The 19100-nt window shown below is 42.7% G+C and overlaps 1 protein-coding gene across 1 annotated transcript in view; it reads left to right on the forward strand.

Moving 5' to 3' along the window:
• Nucleotides 1-224: 224 nt before the first annotated feature.
• TBXAS1 (thromboxane A synthase 1) overlaps nucleotides 225-19100 on the forward strand; it is a 356152-nt gene continuing 337276 nt past the window's right edge. The window contains exon 1 of the mRNA XM_069227996.1: nucleotides 225-336. The gene's annotated coding sequence lies outside the window, so the exon portion shown is untranslated. The remainder of the gene's footprint in view (nucleotides 337-19100) is intronic.

Here is a 19100-nt window from a genome sequence, read left to right on the forward strand (position 1 = left end):
ATCTGATCCTCCAGCCCTTCCCTCCCCCTTTCCGCCTTAAACGACAGCGTGATCATCTGATTGGACAAGATGTAGCCCAGCTTCACCTTTTAACAGGTAGACGCTATAACTACCGCACTACAACTCCCGGGATGCCGTCCAAACCGCTGCTAGCTTGATCAGTAGCACAGGCCTTCTGGGAGATGTAGTTCTCTAACGCGATACCTTCCCTCCCGAGCAATTTTCAGAACAGGGGCGTTGAATTACCTTTTACCGGACCTCAGTGCGAACGCTGCTGAGCTTCACTCGCTTTCACGTCGATCAGGATCTGATTGGGAAGAGGAGAGACGTTCACAGGTAAGGGGGTAACGTGTGACGTGAGAGCAGGGTGGTCTTAAAGGCGAGGGTTTTATTTCATCACGCACACCCCGTGCTTGTGCTGAGCAAGAAAGCGCTAGTCTATTTCACAAACATCATTATGTTTTTTTGTAAGGGTGTTTATTTAAAACAAATCAGTGCTGGGAACCGGAGCACGCGGCGCCTGCTCTTCTTATCTGAACTATTAATATTAGCTATCACCAAACTGTTTTTTTTTTTTTTTTTGCAATTACATTTTTTCCACGTGATACAGTGTGTTCTAATGACTTGTCTTCATAAGTACAGGAGAAATCCAGGCGAATGAACGGCACATTTTTTTCTTAAGTAATAGGTGAAAGATTTAAGAAACAAACTTTTGATAGACTATTTTTAACTAGTTGCTAAGGGTTTCTGTGTTACATTTGTCCCCGTCCGTCTTGCATCTTGCTACAGGCACTGCAAATTGGACCTGCCTTGTGCTTACTTACAATGTTAAAAGCGAAATTACAGGTCCCAGAATCCTACCTGCCGTGGCTTAAACCAAAAGGACTGAATGACTGTCACACAAGACCCTTATTGGCACTGTGCGCTGTCTGAGCCTCCACGAGACATGCGCTGTGTGCAGGGGGCCGTATTAATATTATCTAGTCACTAGAAGGAAATACTTTCTTTGCAGTTTCTTGTTTCTGCTGCGGGTTTCGACACTAACTTGCACTTATAATACGTTTCAATGTAGAAAGTTGTCGATGGACACTGAACGGAAATCACCATACCCGAGTTATAATCACCGCTTCCGCGATGCCCGCGCTGTGTGATCCTGAACAAATTCCTTTTCTCCATGCGTACCTGCTGAAACCGGGGTACATATGAACGGCTTCCAACGGGGCATCGAGCGGTGCATTAACAAGGGGGCACTTTGGGTGCACAAGTCTTATTTCTGTAAAATCACCTGCGCTTGCTGCTGCGAGGGAGGGGTGTGGGTGCGGGCACCCAGGTGCCAGGGGTGCAGGGATGCGTGCCATGTGCGGGTGCTTCCGAGCGGGAGCAGAACTAGGGAAGGGGATTCCTTCACACAATTCTCGACCGCAGGCTTCGCTTTTTTCAGCAACAATTATCAGCGGCGAACTTCACCCCCTCACCCAACTCACTGCGTCCCTCCACCCTCTCGGTATTGTTTCGTTGCCGTCCCAGTGCATAGCCACATTGTCGACATCTGGGGCCAGATGTCCAAAGCTTTTTAGCAGTCGCAAACAGTCCGATTCGCAGAACTGAGCAGTTTGCGACCGCTAAAAAGCTCTTTGTTATGTACCAATGCAAAATCGCGATTCAGTAACTTGTTAACTGAATCGCAGTTTTGCTTTGTAATTCGGTATAAGGAAGGGACGCGTTCAGGGCAACCCAATGGCAGTGGTATGTTTGCGGTCGCAAAACATTCGCAGGTTATCACCAATTTCAATTTCAAATTGGTCATTTGCAAATGGGAAGGGGTCCCCAAGGGACCCCTTCCCCTTTGTGAATGTCTGTAAAATTATTTTTAAGAGCAGGCAGTGGTCCCACTCTCAAAAAATTAAAATTAAACTTTTCTTTTCTTTTTTTAAACGCATCCTTTATGGAAAACAGGCTGTATTTAAAAGAAAGAAAAAAAATGCTTTTTGAAAAGCAATCACAGACATGGTGGTCTGCTGACCCCAGCAGGCCACCATCCCTGTGATTTTTGTGCTTCTCATTGTGTTGCAAAGCGAGACCTAGCTTGTGAATATTAATGAGGTAGGTCTATTTATGACCCACTGGGAATTGCAAATGAAACTCAATAGAGTTTTGTACATTTAAAATTGTGATTTCCTAATTGTGAGTCACAATTAGAAACTCGCAATTTGTAAGATGCATACATGTGGCCCCTGGTTCTCACTCTGCGCTCATTCGTACGTCTAGGGCCGCTTCTTAGAAAGTGGACCCACAGGCCGTGCGCTAACTCCGCACACAAAAAATCACTCGCAGAAGTTATAAGAAGAATGAAAAGGCGGACGTACAGAGGAGAGACCCGCACAGAGGACATATCTCAGAACGTCAGTCTTTAGGGCCTTTTTAGGTCTTGTTTCTCACCCTACCGTATGTCATCAACCTAAAAAAGAGCTTTTAGTAATACTACAGGTAGGGACTTTGGTTCTACCCATTTGTTGGTTGACAGGATTACACGTTTTGATTGAGCAGAAGTTGTGTGCTTCCAAAAGAAAGTAGCCCCCCAGACCTGGAATCAGTGTTGGATTGGAATTTCGGGCTGGCTGGCACAGCCAAAGGTGCCAGCTGGAAAGGACCAGTGTGTGAACTGTTAATTCTGGTCCTTTGGATCGTTTAGGACCAAAAAAAGCCTGCACACTTGCCATTTCAAGCTGGCCCATCTGGCACTGAAACACTGCCCGAAATTCCAGTCCAACACCGGCTGTAGTGATTTGTTTATGGAGTTGTTTGAGCCAGATCTCTTTATCAAGTCTAGCTATTTTGTTAAAGCTGAGCTTGACCTTTAGTTCAAACACATACCACTGCAGTGCTCTATGTCCCCTCTCTAATTATGGTGTTTGTTCATCTCTTGCAGCAGCTCAGATGGGTGGAGGGCTGGGGGAGGAGTGTGTAGCAGTATTGCAGTCCCAGCCTCCCTATTTCCCTTTCCATCAACTTCAAATATACCTTAACATGGTACCCTTTTGAGGGAATGGTGTCTTTTTTTTGTAATTCTAGTTTTAAAATGTATTGGCTGGGGAGACTTTTTTTTAAAGCTCCTCAGCTCGCAAAAGTTAATTTATTTATTCATGTTCATTCATTTAATTGTTTTTTTTAAAGGGTACTCATTTTATTTGTTTAATTAAATTTTTCTATAGATTACATTAATTTACTTATTTATTATACTGTCGTTTTAAATTACCTTTTCTAAATCCTAAAAACACCTTACTGCTGTATATGGCTTCTATTCCCTGAACCTTACAAACTCATCTTAACCCCTTAATACAACCCTCCCTGAAACTAAAAAAAAACCTTAAATCCCTTTAACTTTAACATTTTCTACCCCTACAAAACCCTTACTCCTCCTTACTGCTATCCTTCCCTGAACCTAAAGACTTCCTATTACCATTAAACGCTGCCCTTCAGTGATCTCTAAAAAACCTTACTGACGCTTAACGCTACCCTTCCCTGGACCCTAAAAGTTTCTTACTACAGCTTAACATTACCCTTCCATGAACCTTAAACCTGTTTGTGTCCCTGGAAGCTCCCTTTCCCTGAACCCTAACAACCCATTACTACCCTTAATGGTATCATTCCCTGAACTCTAAAAACCCATACTACCCCATAATGCTACTCTTCCCTGAACACTAAAAATCCTTTAATCTGACTTAGCACTATAATTTCCTGATCCTAAAAAGCTCTTATTACCTCTTAATGCTACCCTTCCCTGAAACTTAGACTGCTTACTATACCTTAATGCTACCCTTCCCTGAACCTTACAGACTGCTTACTATACCTTAATACTATCCATCCCTGAGCCATGAAAACAATGACTACCCCTTAACACTACCCTTCCTTGAACTTTAAAAATCCCTCAAAGGCTAATACCCTTTGAGGGTTCTACCCATCCACGATCCCTAAAAACCCTTACTGGCCCTTCAGGCTACCCTTCCCTAAACCCCCATTGTTACCACTTAACTGTACCCTTCCCTGAAACCCTAATAAACTTACTAGCCTTTAACGTTACTTTAAGAAATTGGGTTATTATTTGACAGGGGTGGAAGCCCAACTAAGGTAATCATTTCAATCCTTGTCTTGGTGAACCACAGATGTCAATAAATAAACGTCTGCTAAACCTTCTGGTAGCTTGGCACAAAGCATCAGGCTTAACCGAAAGGCAATGTGTAAAATATTTGTATAACACTAAATCAGTAATAAAGTGAAAACACAACTTAAGAAAATCCCAACCCAATTTACAAAGATAGAGAATATTATGATATAAATAAAATGACACCAACATGACAAGAATCCAATAAGTAGAACCGGAGATATGAATCTTCAAAGTTTGAATAAAAATAGTGTCAAAAGGCACAAAGCACCAACTGCTGTTATCTGGTCACACTAGACAAGGTCAAAGTCCAACATTATAGGTGACTGCGGTGGAGTGTGTTTCAGATACAGGCACCAGGTTCGTCCTGGTGGTAAGTTTAACTTTGCGCTTAGAAACATTTTTAGAGAAAAATCCTTGTCCATGGGATCGTCAGTGGGCCGGGCTGCAGGGTTGATCCGAAGAAGGGTTTGTACATAGCAGGTTGCTGAAGTCCTGGTTCTTTTTCGGAACTTTGTATTGGGGAGAAAAGTGGGACAGTCATAGTTGATGATGAGGAGAAAGGAGACAAGCAACTTTGTGCAGGATGTCCGGTCATATGAACCCAACTGGTGATTCTTTGACGACAGCTGTGGTCTGGTCCTGTGGTAGCTTCTGGTTCTCATAGGAAAAAGTTCAGAAAAAGTTTCTAAGGGCCAGATGTATCAAGGAGGCCTTTTGCGAGTCGGAAATAGCGATTTTTAAGAAATCGCTATTTCTGATTCGCAAAATGCAATGTATCACATTTGCGAATCGGTAATAGCGATTTCTTAAAAATCGCAAATGCTATTACCGAATCGCAAATTGCGATACCGGCCCCATTCGCACCTATGGGCCTATAGGCCATATCAGCTAATTTTTTGCATTTCCAAAATTGCGATTTCTTAACCAGAAATCGCAATTTTGGAAATGCAAAACCCCAGGGTGCTGAGGGCCTAAGGCCCCCTCTGCTGCACCCCAAAATATTTTTTTGAAACATGTAAGGTGCACACATGCCAAAAGGGCATGTGTGCTTTACATGTACATTTTTAAAATGCATTTTCAATTTGCACATGGTTACCACCAAGTTCAACTTGGTGGTAAATAGCGATTCCTAAATGCCCAATTCGCATTTAGGAATTGCTTCTTACATGTGCTTAGAAATCGCAAATAAGGAATCCTTATTTGCGATTTCTTATTTAGAGAGTCGCAATTTGCGACTCGCTAAACAGGGTCGCAATTTTAAGGAATCGCTATTTTAGCGATTCCTTAAAATTGCGTTCAGAATGTCTTTCATACATTCTAAAATGGCTTTTTGCATTCGCAAACGGGCATTCGCACAATGCAAAAAGCTTTCATACATCTGCCCTAAGTGTCCAGCTATGCAGTTTCTGGGTAGGGGAAGTACACTCTAATACCAACCACCAAGCAGGATCCAGGGCAGTTGCAGTTGGAACTGGTCAGAGAGAAAGTAACATAAACGTTGCAGAAGATGACCACTGGAAGCTTGTTGTGTCCCTGTAGCTCACACAGGAGGTCAGCCACTTATGGGGTCCTGAGTTCAAGACAAGCAGGTCCAGTCTTCCTTCTGACCTCCAACAGTAGGGCCCTCGGAGTCCTCACAAGTCCAGAAGTGCGATTATACATAATTCCGGCTTGTGGTGAGGAATAATCCTTTGTCTATCCCCCAAAACCAGTCCTGGTCAGTTCTCCCCTCCTCTCTGGGTTGAGCCCCTACCTGGCTAACTGGGCAAAGGCAGGCTTGGTGTCAGGTTCCTTTGTGTAAGCTGCAGGCGTAATGGGGGGCAGAGCACTGCCCCTCCCTGGCTATCCTGTCAGGAAGACCCCCTCTACACCCGGGCTCCTGTGGCTTCCCAATGCACATGTCCCAGTGGGAGGGCCATCATCAGCCCAATGGCAAATGGCCACTCACAGAAAGGCCTTACACAAGTTATGCAGGGGAATGCCAACATTCTAAAAGTGGCTTTCAAAAATAGTAATTTAAAATACAACTTTATCATTAAAGAGGCTTTCAAATTGAAATTAAAATGAGTGGAAGAAGTACTTATCTAACTGCTCCCAAACTGAATTTATCTCTTATTAAATGTGATAAGGCAAACCTGTGTTATTCTATGAGAGAGCCAGTCTTGTCACAGTGAAAAACAACTTTGCAGACTTTTTTTTTTTTTTTGCTGTCAGGAAATGTAAGGTACACGTATCCTATTTCTTAAAAACCATGCCTCCTACCCTATGAACATTTAGGGATGCTATATGGGTGACTTATAAGTATAAAAAGATGGTTTCTGCATGACAAAGCAGTTATGTTACCAGATCCAAATGGCAGTTTAAAATTGCCCTACAGGCTGCAAGGGCAGGCCTGAAACATGCTTCAGGGAGCTACTTTAGTGGGCACCATAATGAGTGCTGCTGCTCACGCTTAGGCTTTCATTTGTACAGGCCCTTGCACAGGTGGTATGGTACATGGGGGTGTTTCCTGTCTGGGGTGGCATGGTTGGCAAATAAAATGCACTGGATTGTGGCCCACCGTAATTACTCGTGACTGAGATTAATTCAGGCAGTGCAGTCACCACTCTTTTTGTTTTCTTGAATGCTACACCCTGAAGGTGACAGATATACAAACATGTAGGTCATATGCCCGCTGTGCAATATGACTCATGCTACTCCCTCCTGATGAGGCCCAAATACACTGAAACTTTCAGGGTTGCTTGGCCCAGCAGTTTGTTGTGGGCTCTCCCTAGTGGAGTAGGATCAAACATGTTTTGTTCGTGTCTTAGGTGGCATGGTGGGAAAAAATGATGGACTGGATTGTGACCCAGATTAATTATTAGTGGCTGTCCCTAGTTATTAGTAGGGACATAAAAGTAAATGAAATATGCTCCTCGTGTATATGTCAATTTTGCCATGTTTAAAGGAAAGATTACATACACTTTACCACTGGTTGGCAGGGGTAACACGTACAGTCCTAATGCCAGCTAAAATGGTCTAAGCTACAGAAGGCAAAAATCAGGGATGGCCCTGCTGAAAGAGCAAATTTCCAACCCTAAAAACTCTTTTCTACCTCTTCATGCTACCCTTTCCTGAGACTCTACACGTCTTGCTACCCTTTAATGCTCATTAAGGGACTGTGCCTGCTGAAAGTAGAGGGACTCTTAGGGTGCAATGCTGGGAAGAATTAAGAATCAAATAACTGATTGCTCTGATAGTTCTTAATTTTTTAGGACAACCCTAAGGGTTCCACATGTGATCCCTGTTATTTCTATTTCCACCTCTCTCCCCACAGTTTTCATTGCCCCTGGTATTGGGAACTCTGGAGAGGAGACGTTATAAGGCTCTAGGGGTGTCTAGCAATACAAAATTTTTACTTCTTTAAAGATTTAGAAGAATGTTTTTAGGGCATGAGTGGAAGCACTTTCAGGGCTATAGTCTGCTGTTTGCGTCCAGTGGAGCTATTTTGCATTGCCATTGGGGCAAATGTGTACCACCCCACTAATGGAGTTATTTATAGAATGTCAAATGTTTTACTGCCATACCACGATTCGGTATTACCTTTACAACAACCAGTTACTGTAACATTACAGCAAATTTAAAGGTAAATGTGCAATCATTGTTTCGGGCTCTTTTTCCACAATTATTTGCGTAAAGTGTAAAATTAGCACCACTTTTCCCCACATTTCATCAGATTTTTGTATTTACAAATTCCCACATTTTTTACATGATCCACAAAGTAGTATGTTTGTGTATGACAAAATGCACCAACTATTAGTGCATGACTTCTAATTTTTTCATAATAATGGCCCGTCTGCGTGAGGTAATTGTTCCTTTTTGGGCCTGGCTTACATTTTGTATTGAGCATTATTTAATATAAGAATCAATAAGATATCTTAAGTCAAAAAGTGTTTATGGGGATTTACAACTATTGTGGAAATATTAAATAATTATACTAAGACATTTGAAATGGGTAATGATGATTGATTGTATTAAGAAAATATTTGGATTGAATCTACATATGATCAAACACATATCCTTGTAATCAACAAATGCTTACATATGTGTGCCTCACTTTCCTCCATTTAGTACTATACTGGTCCCCATATAGGTTCCAGTTTATACACATTGGCAACAAGTGTATGTAGTGTTAGTAGCACCATATGTATATTGTATTTTTTGAAACTATAGGGATGTGCATCTAGGATAGTCATTGTTGCCATGTTGAATATTATCAGCACAGCTGTCTGGATGATCTATTTTTAGCAGTTCTTTAAAACACACACAAAATGGGCTTCGAGTTGGCTCACTGGGAGAACTATTAATCTCTCAGCTTAAGCTTTCAGATGGTGATGTATCATTCAGCTTTCTAGGAAGTGCTTATATGAGAACGCATGAGGGATTATTGTAAATCTAAAAAATAACCTTAACTATTCTGTTTGCCACATTCAGATCTTTTTCTCCTATAGGCATTCTACAAAAAAACAATATTTTTTGCTACCTTTTCCTAGTATTGGCAAATCCATTAGAAGAGACTTTATTAAGATAAACAACAACTGTGATTACAGTACATGCGTTTCTGAATACAAACAATATTTGTGAATACTTGTGTTTACTTTTATTGGTACATTAAAGCCAGACTGTAAGAAGGTGCCTATTTTTGTATGACCAACCACAAAACCTTTAGAATGATCCTGCTGGTTTTTCAACTCTGAAGTGCACTGCACCCTGCTACCCAGGCCTTGGTGCACATTCTCTGACTCCTCAGAGTTTATGTGCAGTTGGCTAATAACTGATTGCCATATTTCACTCGCCTATAAGACCATAGTATATGGTACCAAGTGTACCCAAGGCCTGTAAGTTAGAAGCAGAACTGATTGCACCGGAACTGCATGGACAAACTGAAACGTGGCTCTAGGTCTGCCATTACAGCCTCGTCGGCAGCTTCGAAACTGCCAACTCGAGATGGGAAAATAAACCCTTTTGCTAACACAAAACCTTCCTTTTTAATATTTCTATGTCATCCCTAGAGAAGGCCTCAGCAGCCCATAAGGCAGGGTGCTAAGTATTAAAAAGAAGGACATGTTCCTTTTTATATTTTAGATGTCTTGGCAGTGAATATTCACAATTGTCATTTTCAGTGTAGCAACACTGGTTTCCCCATTGGCTAACACGGAGTTACATTAGCCCATGAAATAAGTACTAACTTTCATTTGGCCCACCAAACATAATACCCCAAGGTTTCAGATTGAACATTACATTAAACCCTCTGTAATACTGAAGTCAGATTTAAAGTAGCCATTGGCGATTAACTGTAGCAATTCACCTGAGACAGCGTGCTGCCCTCCTGCTAGATGGCGTGGAGCGCTCCAATGAAGAACAAGGGTCTGTTGGAGGGAGGAGACGTGACCTCCTCCTGTCAGGAAGGCCCAGCTTCAAAAGGGCTACTGCCTTTGAGAGACAAATGTGAGTCCTGTGAGTCACACCTTAGATTACCTGCTCCTTTGCGTAGGCGGACAGGCTGGCATCTCCTCCAGGTGGGGGGGAACCCGTTGAAGAATTTGTTTTCCAGGAGGGATGGCTACTTATACCCGACACACCTCAGGGTGTGCCCATAGCTCTGACACAGGGAAAAAGGGTCCTGACATCCTGGATTTGGGCAGAGAGAAGCAAGTCAGATTGTTTTCTGCCAACCCCACAGGAAATGTTGTGAGAGTGGGTAGGGTTGCCCCATGTAAGCAGATTGGCTAGGAAGTCCTCCTCACCCACAAACTCAAAATTGGCATAAAAGTGGCACCGTGGCTCCCACCCTCAGAACACTGCTGGACGTGGAAAGGACAGAATAAAGACTGCATCTGATGAACATGTGGACAAGACAGGGATTCTGAAAGAGAAAGGCTGTTCTTTCTGTTGACTTTGTGGCAAAAGACCTCAAGGGCTGGACCTGTTCCCACATATGCCAAGGACCAGTGAGTCGGCTCTAAGGGCTAGTTGTTTAGCGTCTTTTTAAGCATCAGTGTACCGGTAGCCACTGGACTTGCTAAGGACTACTCTGGTGTAGACCGTGAGATTGTGTCCTAACCCCTGAAGAGGTGCCTCCCATTTCCTGGACGCTTGTGCTAGAGTGTACTCTCTCTCTTACCATAGGACTGCAACTTGCAAGCCACAGGCAAAGATAACAGTCTACGAGGCTAGTAAACTACCACTACTTGCTGGTTTGTGGGTAACCTTGAAACAAGACTTCACCGAACTGCTGGACTTCGATCCTCCATCAACGTTGAGCCCAATGCCAGCCTCTAACTGCGGATGACCCTACTGGCCTGTACTTCAATGGGAAAACGTACCCGAAAAATGTCTAAGTGCAAAGGTAAAATCTTGACTGGACCAGACCGAGGCTCACAACTGACCCCATCCCAGCTTCCATTGGAGTCATCCTGAAACTTTGATTTTGCCCCATATCCTCATGTCTGACACTCATGGACTACTTACTGCTAAAACGGAAAAGCAGTAATTTACCAGCATTTTTCTGAACTTAACATTTTCTTTTAGAGTAAAAAGCAGTGATTTGCGAAATTCTTGCAAAAATAACTCCGGTTCCCTTCATCTGATGTTTGCCATTTAAGTGTCTATTTAAAGATGAAAATATATAACCTTTTTATGAATGGAAGTAGGATTATATTGTCATGTTTCTTACGTTTTGACTATTTTGGTGTTAATAAATGCTTTACACTTTTTTCCTTTTGAGTAAGCCTGACTGCTTTGTGCCACAGCTATCTAAAACTGAGATAAGTTTTGATTTAAAGAACACTAACTGGACCTAACACAAAATAGTGACATTATTACTTGTCGAGATCTCACAACTACCAAACTAATAATCCACTGTCTCACACAGACCTACTGGCTTTACCAGTGCTTGTTTTTATTTTCATCAAATGCCAGGATAAATGGGTGCTCATTTGAAAGCTTAGTCACAAACACAGTCTTAGTGTGTCCACAATTTTAACTCTCAATGCCTTGAGGGATATGTTGGCATTCCAGAGGGAGCTGCCCATTGGGGCCAAGAAGGCTAGTGCAAGGATTTTTGGCACCCGAGGAGAAGTGGAAAACAAACAAGTGATGGGTGGATTGCTTGAAGTAATCTCAGCCACTAATGATTACTCTGACCGCAAATCAGTCCATCATTTTTTCCCACAATGCCACCTCAAAAAGGAACCAGCCATATGCAAAACAACCTTGATTCTACTCCTCTAGGGAGAGTCCAGCCCAAACTGCCAGCCAAGCAACCTGACTGTTTTTAACCTATTTGAGCCTCATCAGAAGGTTGCAGCTTGAATCGTATGACACAGTGAGCACAGAGTCTACATGCTGGCATATCTGTCACATCAGGGTGTAGCATTCAACAAAACATAAAAAACTGATGACTGGATTGCTTGAATTAATCTCAGCCATTAGTAATTGGCTACCATCCAGTGCATCTTCCAACAGAAACAGTCTAATCCGAACTGTCAGGTGAGGTCCCACCACGAGCACAACACAGGCAACCCCAGACAGTGAAATTGTATTGTATCTCGCCCTTGGCAATGGGAGGGAGGTGACGCATGCTGGCAGCGCCCTATAGGGGTGTGCCTGGAGCCCAGAACTCATGCTTGTGTGCTGCTATGGGTGTGCGCTTAGGTATGTATGTAACTGCAGAAGCAAGGTGATCTAGCCAGTTAACCAGATGGTGCTGAAGGCCATGCACATGGGCTGAGTCTGGTGTGAGTGATGGGGTTTGCAAGTGACAATAAGTTGAGGTCTGACTGCCCATGGATGATGTGATAGTGTTCTAGTTGATTCTAGTTTGGTTGTTGTGAGGAGCTTTCATCTGTAGCGTGGATGTGGGCCTCTTCATTGTTCCCTCCACACCAGGGAGGGAGGTGCAAGACCCTGGTTTTAGATGACCTATCCCAGTAGAAAATGCAGGATCCTCTGGCAGCAAATGGACTAGAAACACCAGCAGTAGATTGGTTTGTGCCAGCGGCAGATTGTGCTGGCCTACAAATACTGCTATGGCCCAGGAGATGGATAGGAATAATCTGCAACCCAGATCGTTTGGATTTCTGTGAGGTAGTAAGTGGCCACCGAATAGCAGGTCTCCTCTCTGACGGCTACCAACTCCAGTGAGTGTGAAAATGCAGACGGGATCCTGTTTCATTGCTTATAGGTTTAGGTCCTGCCCTAAATCTAAGACACAGCCAGTGCTGTCATAAAGGAGGGACATCAAGGGGTTCTTTGGCCTTGGCTCTGCACTTGGGACTTCCCTTCTCCTGTTATAACATGTATTTAAGTAAGAAGCAGGCCTGACATGTTCCTCTGTAATTCAGTAAGTGCAGCTATGCCACTAGGTGGCACAAAATAGTATTTGTTCACTTTAGCAAGCATTCCATAATTACAAGTTTAAAGGATCAGAACCCAAAGAGGGGCCCAGTGCATTTTTGACTCCTGGCCTCACAAAAGCTTCAGATATGCCTGTACCCAGCCAGCAACCGCGCTATCAGCTACAGCCATAGAACATATGTACACACACCCATTTCATGGACCCACATAGGACACAAGAGTGTTGGTGCTGCCCCTGCTCACATTGAAAGTGTCCCCGTCTAGCTCCATAGAAGACGTAAAGATCAACCCTTGCAATCCACTTGGAAGCACACTGATACCAAAGCCGAGGCACAGGGCTTCTTGAGCCCTGAAGTGAGATTCTTAATGTATATCTTACTTTGCAAGTGATACCAGTTTATATGACCCAGTTTGGCAGATTACTGTGGTCGTTTTGTGGACTTAGTAATAACAATTTTTATGGTTAGCAAGCGGACCTGCGTCAAAGTTGGTTAAATGAATGCACAAGCACAACACAACCAGCTGTTGGTGAGATTTTATTCTATGATACATTTAATGATTCTGGACTAAAGTGGGTGCTCTAGTAGACCATGATTGCTTTGGGGTACCCAAAGACTGACTTGTAGGCGTAGCCTACCTGTTCCCGAGCCTAATTTGTTCCTGCTGCTGTTTTATTTAATCAAGTCTGTGCCATACGTGATAGTTGGTGGCCACCGATTAGGCGGAAGCAGGGCTAACTGTCCAGAAAAATGGTGGGGTTTGCTCTTGGCCATATGAATATAGTTACAGGTGTTCACCGTTTCAAAGTTAGGCCCCTTAAATAAACGGATTGTGACTGAACCGGACACTGAGGTTTTGAGTCACGCAGGACATAGCATAATCCAGGTCATTCCACATCTGACTGCTTAATCTCTGTGAACCTCCCCACCTGGGGACATGAGTGTGGATATCGTTTCATGTTTGCTAGTTCTCTTTTAAGAAACCCATTCACTAGCAGCTGTAATACATGAATGATGTGTTAATCTTAGGTTATCATTTAATAGAGACATCTGGCTTTACAAGCCTCGCCTAGAAGTCATCCAGCATTCGATGTCCAAACGTTTCTTGAAACTAAACCCTGGAAAGATTGTGTTCTTGGCAATTGCTGGTAAGTGGTGCTTTGTGCCTGTGCACATGTGGATGTAGGAAGGGGTTCATGATAGGATTTCTCCCTCTTTGTCCAAACTTGAAAAATCTCCAGGGTTTGTTCTCGTTCTTACCTTAGGATGACTATTTACAAACATCGACTAACTTTCAAAACCGTCCTAATTCAGAAACAGGATTTTTGTGTAGCGCCCAAAAGCCAGTCTTGTTTAGGGTCGACCCTGGTAATTGAAATGTATCTTATATTAATCACAATTTCTGTCTATCGTACTGCATGTCATTCAATCTTTGAAAGAATATTATAAGTTTACTTTATAAATAGTTTATTTTGGTTGGCATAGCCCTAAAATATAACAAAACATTTTTATGTTTGCAGTTGTGTCCTATAAAAATAAGATCTGTCCCCTAGACCATTGGTTACTACAGTACAAACAATACCAGTGATAACTCTACTAACTCCAAACCAACCACCATCAAGTGTAATAACGAAGTTGGTTGAAACAGAAAAGCAGTAATCGGGTAACATTAAAAAAGCATAAGAATGAACATTTATTCGTAGAGCTATGTCTTGTCTTTGTTAACAGAGCATTGGAGAGTACACTTTCTACTCTCAATGTAAAATGTAGTTCTTCCTTGGTGGTGGAAACGTTCATCAATAAAATGTACTCCACTTATTGAAGTAATATAATAAATGTTTATCTGAAAGATTGTTTCCAAATAGGGCAAACGGGAGGCGCTTGCCTTGCTGGCCCAAGTAGCCTATTCCGAGCAAATCACCAGTATGAGAATACACTTTCTAAGCCCATTGGCCAATTTTAAAACCTAGCCGCCAGTTTCACCCAGCTAATCCTCTATCCTATTAGCATATATTACATTAGGGATAGCTTTAGCTTTGGAGCAATCATAAAAGGTTGTAGTGATCTGTTTTTCATAATACAACGTAGTTAGCCTGACCATAATTAAGTAATGGGCATTTTGTCAGTCTGTGCGGATATTCCATTGAGTGTGTTATTAAATGACAACCTTCAGTAACTGTATTCCTTGAAAACATCCTCCTTTATAGACCCATAAGTGCTTATTTGTGAATTTCCCAAAAGCCATAGCCTTGCTCTTTAGCCGATTTATAGTTAAGAAGCTAGAATTGCCGTAAGTCTTTGAAGAAGGTGTTGTAATCCTCCAGCTGTGTGACTGGGATGGCTCATATCATCCACATAGGAACATGTGGGTAAGGTGAGCATTGCCTATTGTGATAGAAGGGCTGTTCATCTTCAGCAAAAATTAATCTAACCTGGTAATGAAATAGGTTAAATAGTTGCAGAGTTAAAAAGCAGCCCTGTTTTACTTTCTCTTGTTGAAATCTTTCTGCTAAGCTCTAGTTGTTTCTCAGATCCACCAACAGCCAGGGCTTACTTTATAACAAGGTGTATCTTCAAATTATTCCACCAGGCGCTCCTGATTTCTGGATTTTATAAAATATCGGTGTTTTTGGATGGAATTGAAATCAGTCATTAAACCATTGAATGCGCAATATGATTTTTTCAGTGCTAAATTTATCTTAGTAAAAAGAGTGTGTGTAAGGAATCCTGAGTGAGACACAGAGAGGGTGTGATTGCGCTTTGTCCAGTCTTCTAATGCTGATAGTATTTCCTTTGCAAATATTTTGCTCACCGCAGGCAACATGGCCAACAATTGTTCATTCAGTGGATACCCTGTATTACATTCTTTAAAAATTAGGATCAGAATCGAGCATCCTCATTGCGTCGGAATCCGCACTGGGTACAAATCCACATTACCTCAGAAACTTAGGAAATGCTGTTAAGAAAAAGCATCTCAACCATCAGGGCGGTTCGCCTTGCAATGTTGGTAGACGTGGTCGTTTTGAGTACGCTTCTAAATAAACATCTGTTATTTTTGCACCAAGATATCCCTTAGGGTGGACGTGCGCTGTACAGGTACATGTGATGTTACACTTGCAGGAGCATCATCAAATGTACCTAGAGGAACAGCTGAGGGAAGTAGATTAAGGCTTTTGCCTCCGTATAGGAAGCTGATGTGATTTCTCCAAGATGAACTATCAATCATCTGACCAGTGACTCTGACTGCGGCCGTCATTGAATAACTGCTGGAATTTGCCAACAACAGTATTCTGCCTACCGATTTTCATTTTCTCTCACTGATTGCCAGTGAACTCTTTCTTTTTAAACTTGATTGAATTCGTCAGATTTTTTTTCTTAATATGTTTATAACGGAAATTTGCATGTCTTAATATCTGTATAGTGGTCATTCCCATGCCCGTAACACTCCTGTGCATTCTTTGTAATATATTGTGCCTTTTTTCTGGAAGTCTGTATCATCTCATCCACTGTTGCTACTTTTGTATACAAGTCATCTCTTTAACTATATAAAATTTCAGTTTGGCGCAGTAGAAAATTTAGCACACACCTCTAAGAATTTTAAGTGTGATAAATTGCCTCTAATGATCGTACCTCTTAAGTAATGCACGTAGTTCGCATTGGGCATTATTGAAAGTTGTTGAGGTCGCTACTCAGACACATTAAAAACGTAAACCTTCTTGTACATGTGAGTAGCGACAATATGTGAACTTACATAAAAAGGTATGTATTACTTGTGGTATAGAAGTGTGAGAGAGGATGTAAGTTCTTTTACTTCCAGGTTTGTGAGCAAGATTTGTTTAGCGCTTTGAAGCTTATTACTGACAGCATGACTGCTAAGGAAAGCAACACACACTAATTTTTAGAAATCATTTTTATTGTTTGCGAATCGCATATACCTTTTCCACAGGTAACTGAGCTTAGAAGTGCATTTAAAAGGCAATGTTTTAAAAAGATGAATAATCTTCTTTGCCATGTTTACAAATTTGTATTTTCACCGAGTAAGCAAAATGTGCTTACTATTTTTCAAAGTGAATTGCTAATGCACCCCTGTCTACCTGGTTTTAAAAGACGATGCACATCCCTTCAGGATCCTGCCTGACACCCCTCATACAAAACCAGCCTTTTCCTGCATCTCTGTACAAGCCCCCCACTATAGGATGAACAGGATATGGTGCCTGACGGCTCACTCTGCTGTGATGCCATGTTGTTGTGATATTGTTGTTGTATTACGTGTCTCTGTGTCCCACACCAGACTTTAAAGTGTACATTCATTTGATTAATTAAGTGTGTTTAATCACTTTCTGTTTAGTGCTTCATGTCCCCACATGACATTTACCCCGAGGAGGTGGAGTTCCACAGCTGCTTGTGCTTTGACAATAATGAAGACTTTCAGACCCAGGATGTTGGATGGATTAATTATTTCACTTTTATTCAGCACAACTCTAGATAATTACGCATTTTGGCTTCTTTCTCTATTTCTTTATGAGGAATGGGTGTAAGGAATTGTTTTCAAATTATAATCGTTCGTTTCTACCTTATATTCTTTAGACATAAAGAAAAAGAAACACAATGTAAACAAACTCTGAGCAAACACGTGAATCAAACACTGCATGAGCTAACAACCAGCATCGAACATAAAAGTACGATAACAGGAAGACAAATAAGGCTCAATACAGTGTGATAACTTTCATGAGCATGGCGGTCCTGGTAGCCAGAGAAATGCACACAAAACATGCAGGAGAGGGGAAAGGGAGAGAAAACGGACGAAGAAAGTGTCGCAAAAAATATATGTAGGTAACTAGAGCAGTCACAGAGATCACCCCATATTTCAATGTACAGGGAGTTCATGGGTGGCCCTGAGAGGGAGAAAGGAGGGCCTGGCCTCAGCGATGCTCTCAAAACAGAGTTGCAGCCTCACTGCTTGCTGAGCAACTACCCCAGAGTAGGGCTAGGACACTTCTGGGCACTATAACGTCAGAGAAGGATGAGGCGCACCCGCCCATGATGGAGTGCAATTAGAGGCTGTTGCCTTACATGCGAATGCATGCCGCTAAGAACAATACATCACACTGCATCAACAGTCTAAAAAGTATATTCCTTTCCTATCACTTGTTGACTTGAAGGGCACTGGCACCTGAGCACGTCTGGAAGCCCGGTGCAACCCCAAATTGTATCTCGGGAAGGAAGGTTGCGGTCAGGGGTGTTGGTGTAACAAGCCTCCTAACGATTGTGAGCAAACTCTGATGTCAGATTAGCTGGCCATAGGTGCACTGGAGTCTGAGGAATTTTCCAGCAACCGACAGCCAAGAGCTGGTCTCCGATGGGAGCTGACGTGTAGGGCTACTGTACAGCCAAGCCTGGTATGTGTGTGACGAAGGCGACACCATCCTTTGCAGGAGGGACCCTGTGAAGTCAACCACTTGTTGACTTTATGTTGGACTTTGACAGTGTACAGCGCTCCACTGCCTTTTGTCTAGGTTTGCGCTATAGAAACACAACATACATACATATATATATATACATACATACATACTTATGTACATACAGTGCATAATTTGTAAAAGAATAAGTGCCAGATCCAAAAGATTTTCGGCATTAGCACTGCTGAATTTCATCCCTGGTTTCTCACACTGTCAGTGTTTTAGCATCTTTCTCTTCCTTCCTTTTCTGCATTTCTTTCTCTTCTTCTAGATCAAAGTATGATTCTGAAAAATGTGTCTCTGTACCCAATAAGTACCGGCAAAGCCAATAGGACTGTCACCAGCTGCCAGCTTTTTGCCAATTCTTATTTTGTTCTCTCTGGGTTTTTACAGAACTTAGCCTCCCCCCACCCCCCACCCCCAAACATATTACAATCTTCCAGCCGGGCTGACGGGTGGGAACAGTGGAATATGCAGTTCCCACTGGGCCTGTCCAGCGGGAATAGTGCTACGATATTGGTCTTGGCTTCTTTAATGGAGCCAAGGCCGATATCGTAGCACGTCAGCACCCTCAGAATGCGCACTATCTGCAAAGCAGAAGGTGCGCATTCTGACGGTGCAGGGCAGGGGGTGACCCGCCATGGGAAGGCTGGCCGAAAGCTGAGTTGTAATCAGCCAGCTGGCGCGGGGCTTAGTGCCGCCACTGCTGAGTACAACTCAGGCCGCCATCACCATGTTCCTGGAGGGGGCTGCGGTCTTCGAGTGGGCCTGTCCTCCAGGGTTGTAATGTGGGGGTCAGACCGCCTTGAGAGCGGCAGTCCGACCGTCACCGCGAGTGTGGCGATCCTTGAACCACCACACTAATGAGGGCGTTATTGTTAGAGAAGCTGCTGGTCCTGCATCAATCTAAAAAAAAAAAATTGGCAAAATCTCGCAGCAACGTTTTTGACCAAATTCCTAGGATAGAATAACATCAAACATGCAGATAATGCACTAAAGACCCATATCCTAAAATCCCAAAGTTGAATGAAAGTGAGCACGTGCTAAAGTAGACCAGTGCGTACGTAAAGAAGTATGGAT

Source organism: Pleurodeles waltl, chromosome 4_1, assembly GCF_031143425.1.
Source record: "Pleurodeles waltl isolate 20211129_DDA chromosome 4_1, aPleWal1.hap1.20221129, whole genome shotgun sequence".
In the NCBI taxonomy this organism is placed as follows: domain Eukaryota; kingdom Metazoa; phylum Chordata; class Amphibia; order Caudata; family Salamandridae; genus Pleurodeles; species Pleurodeles waltl.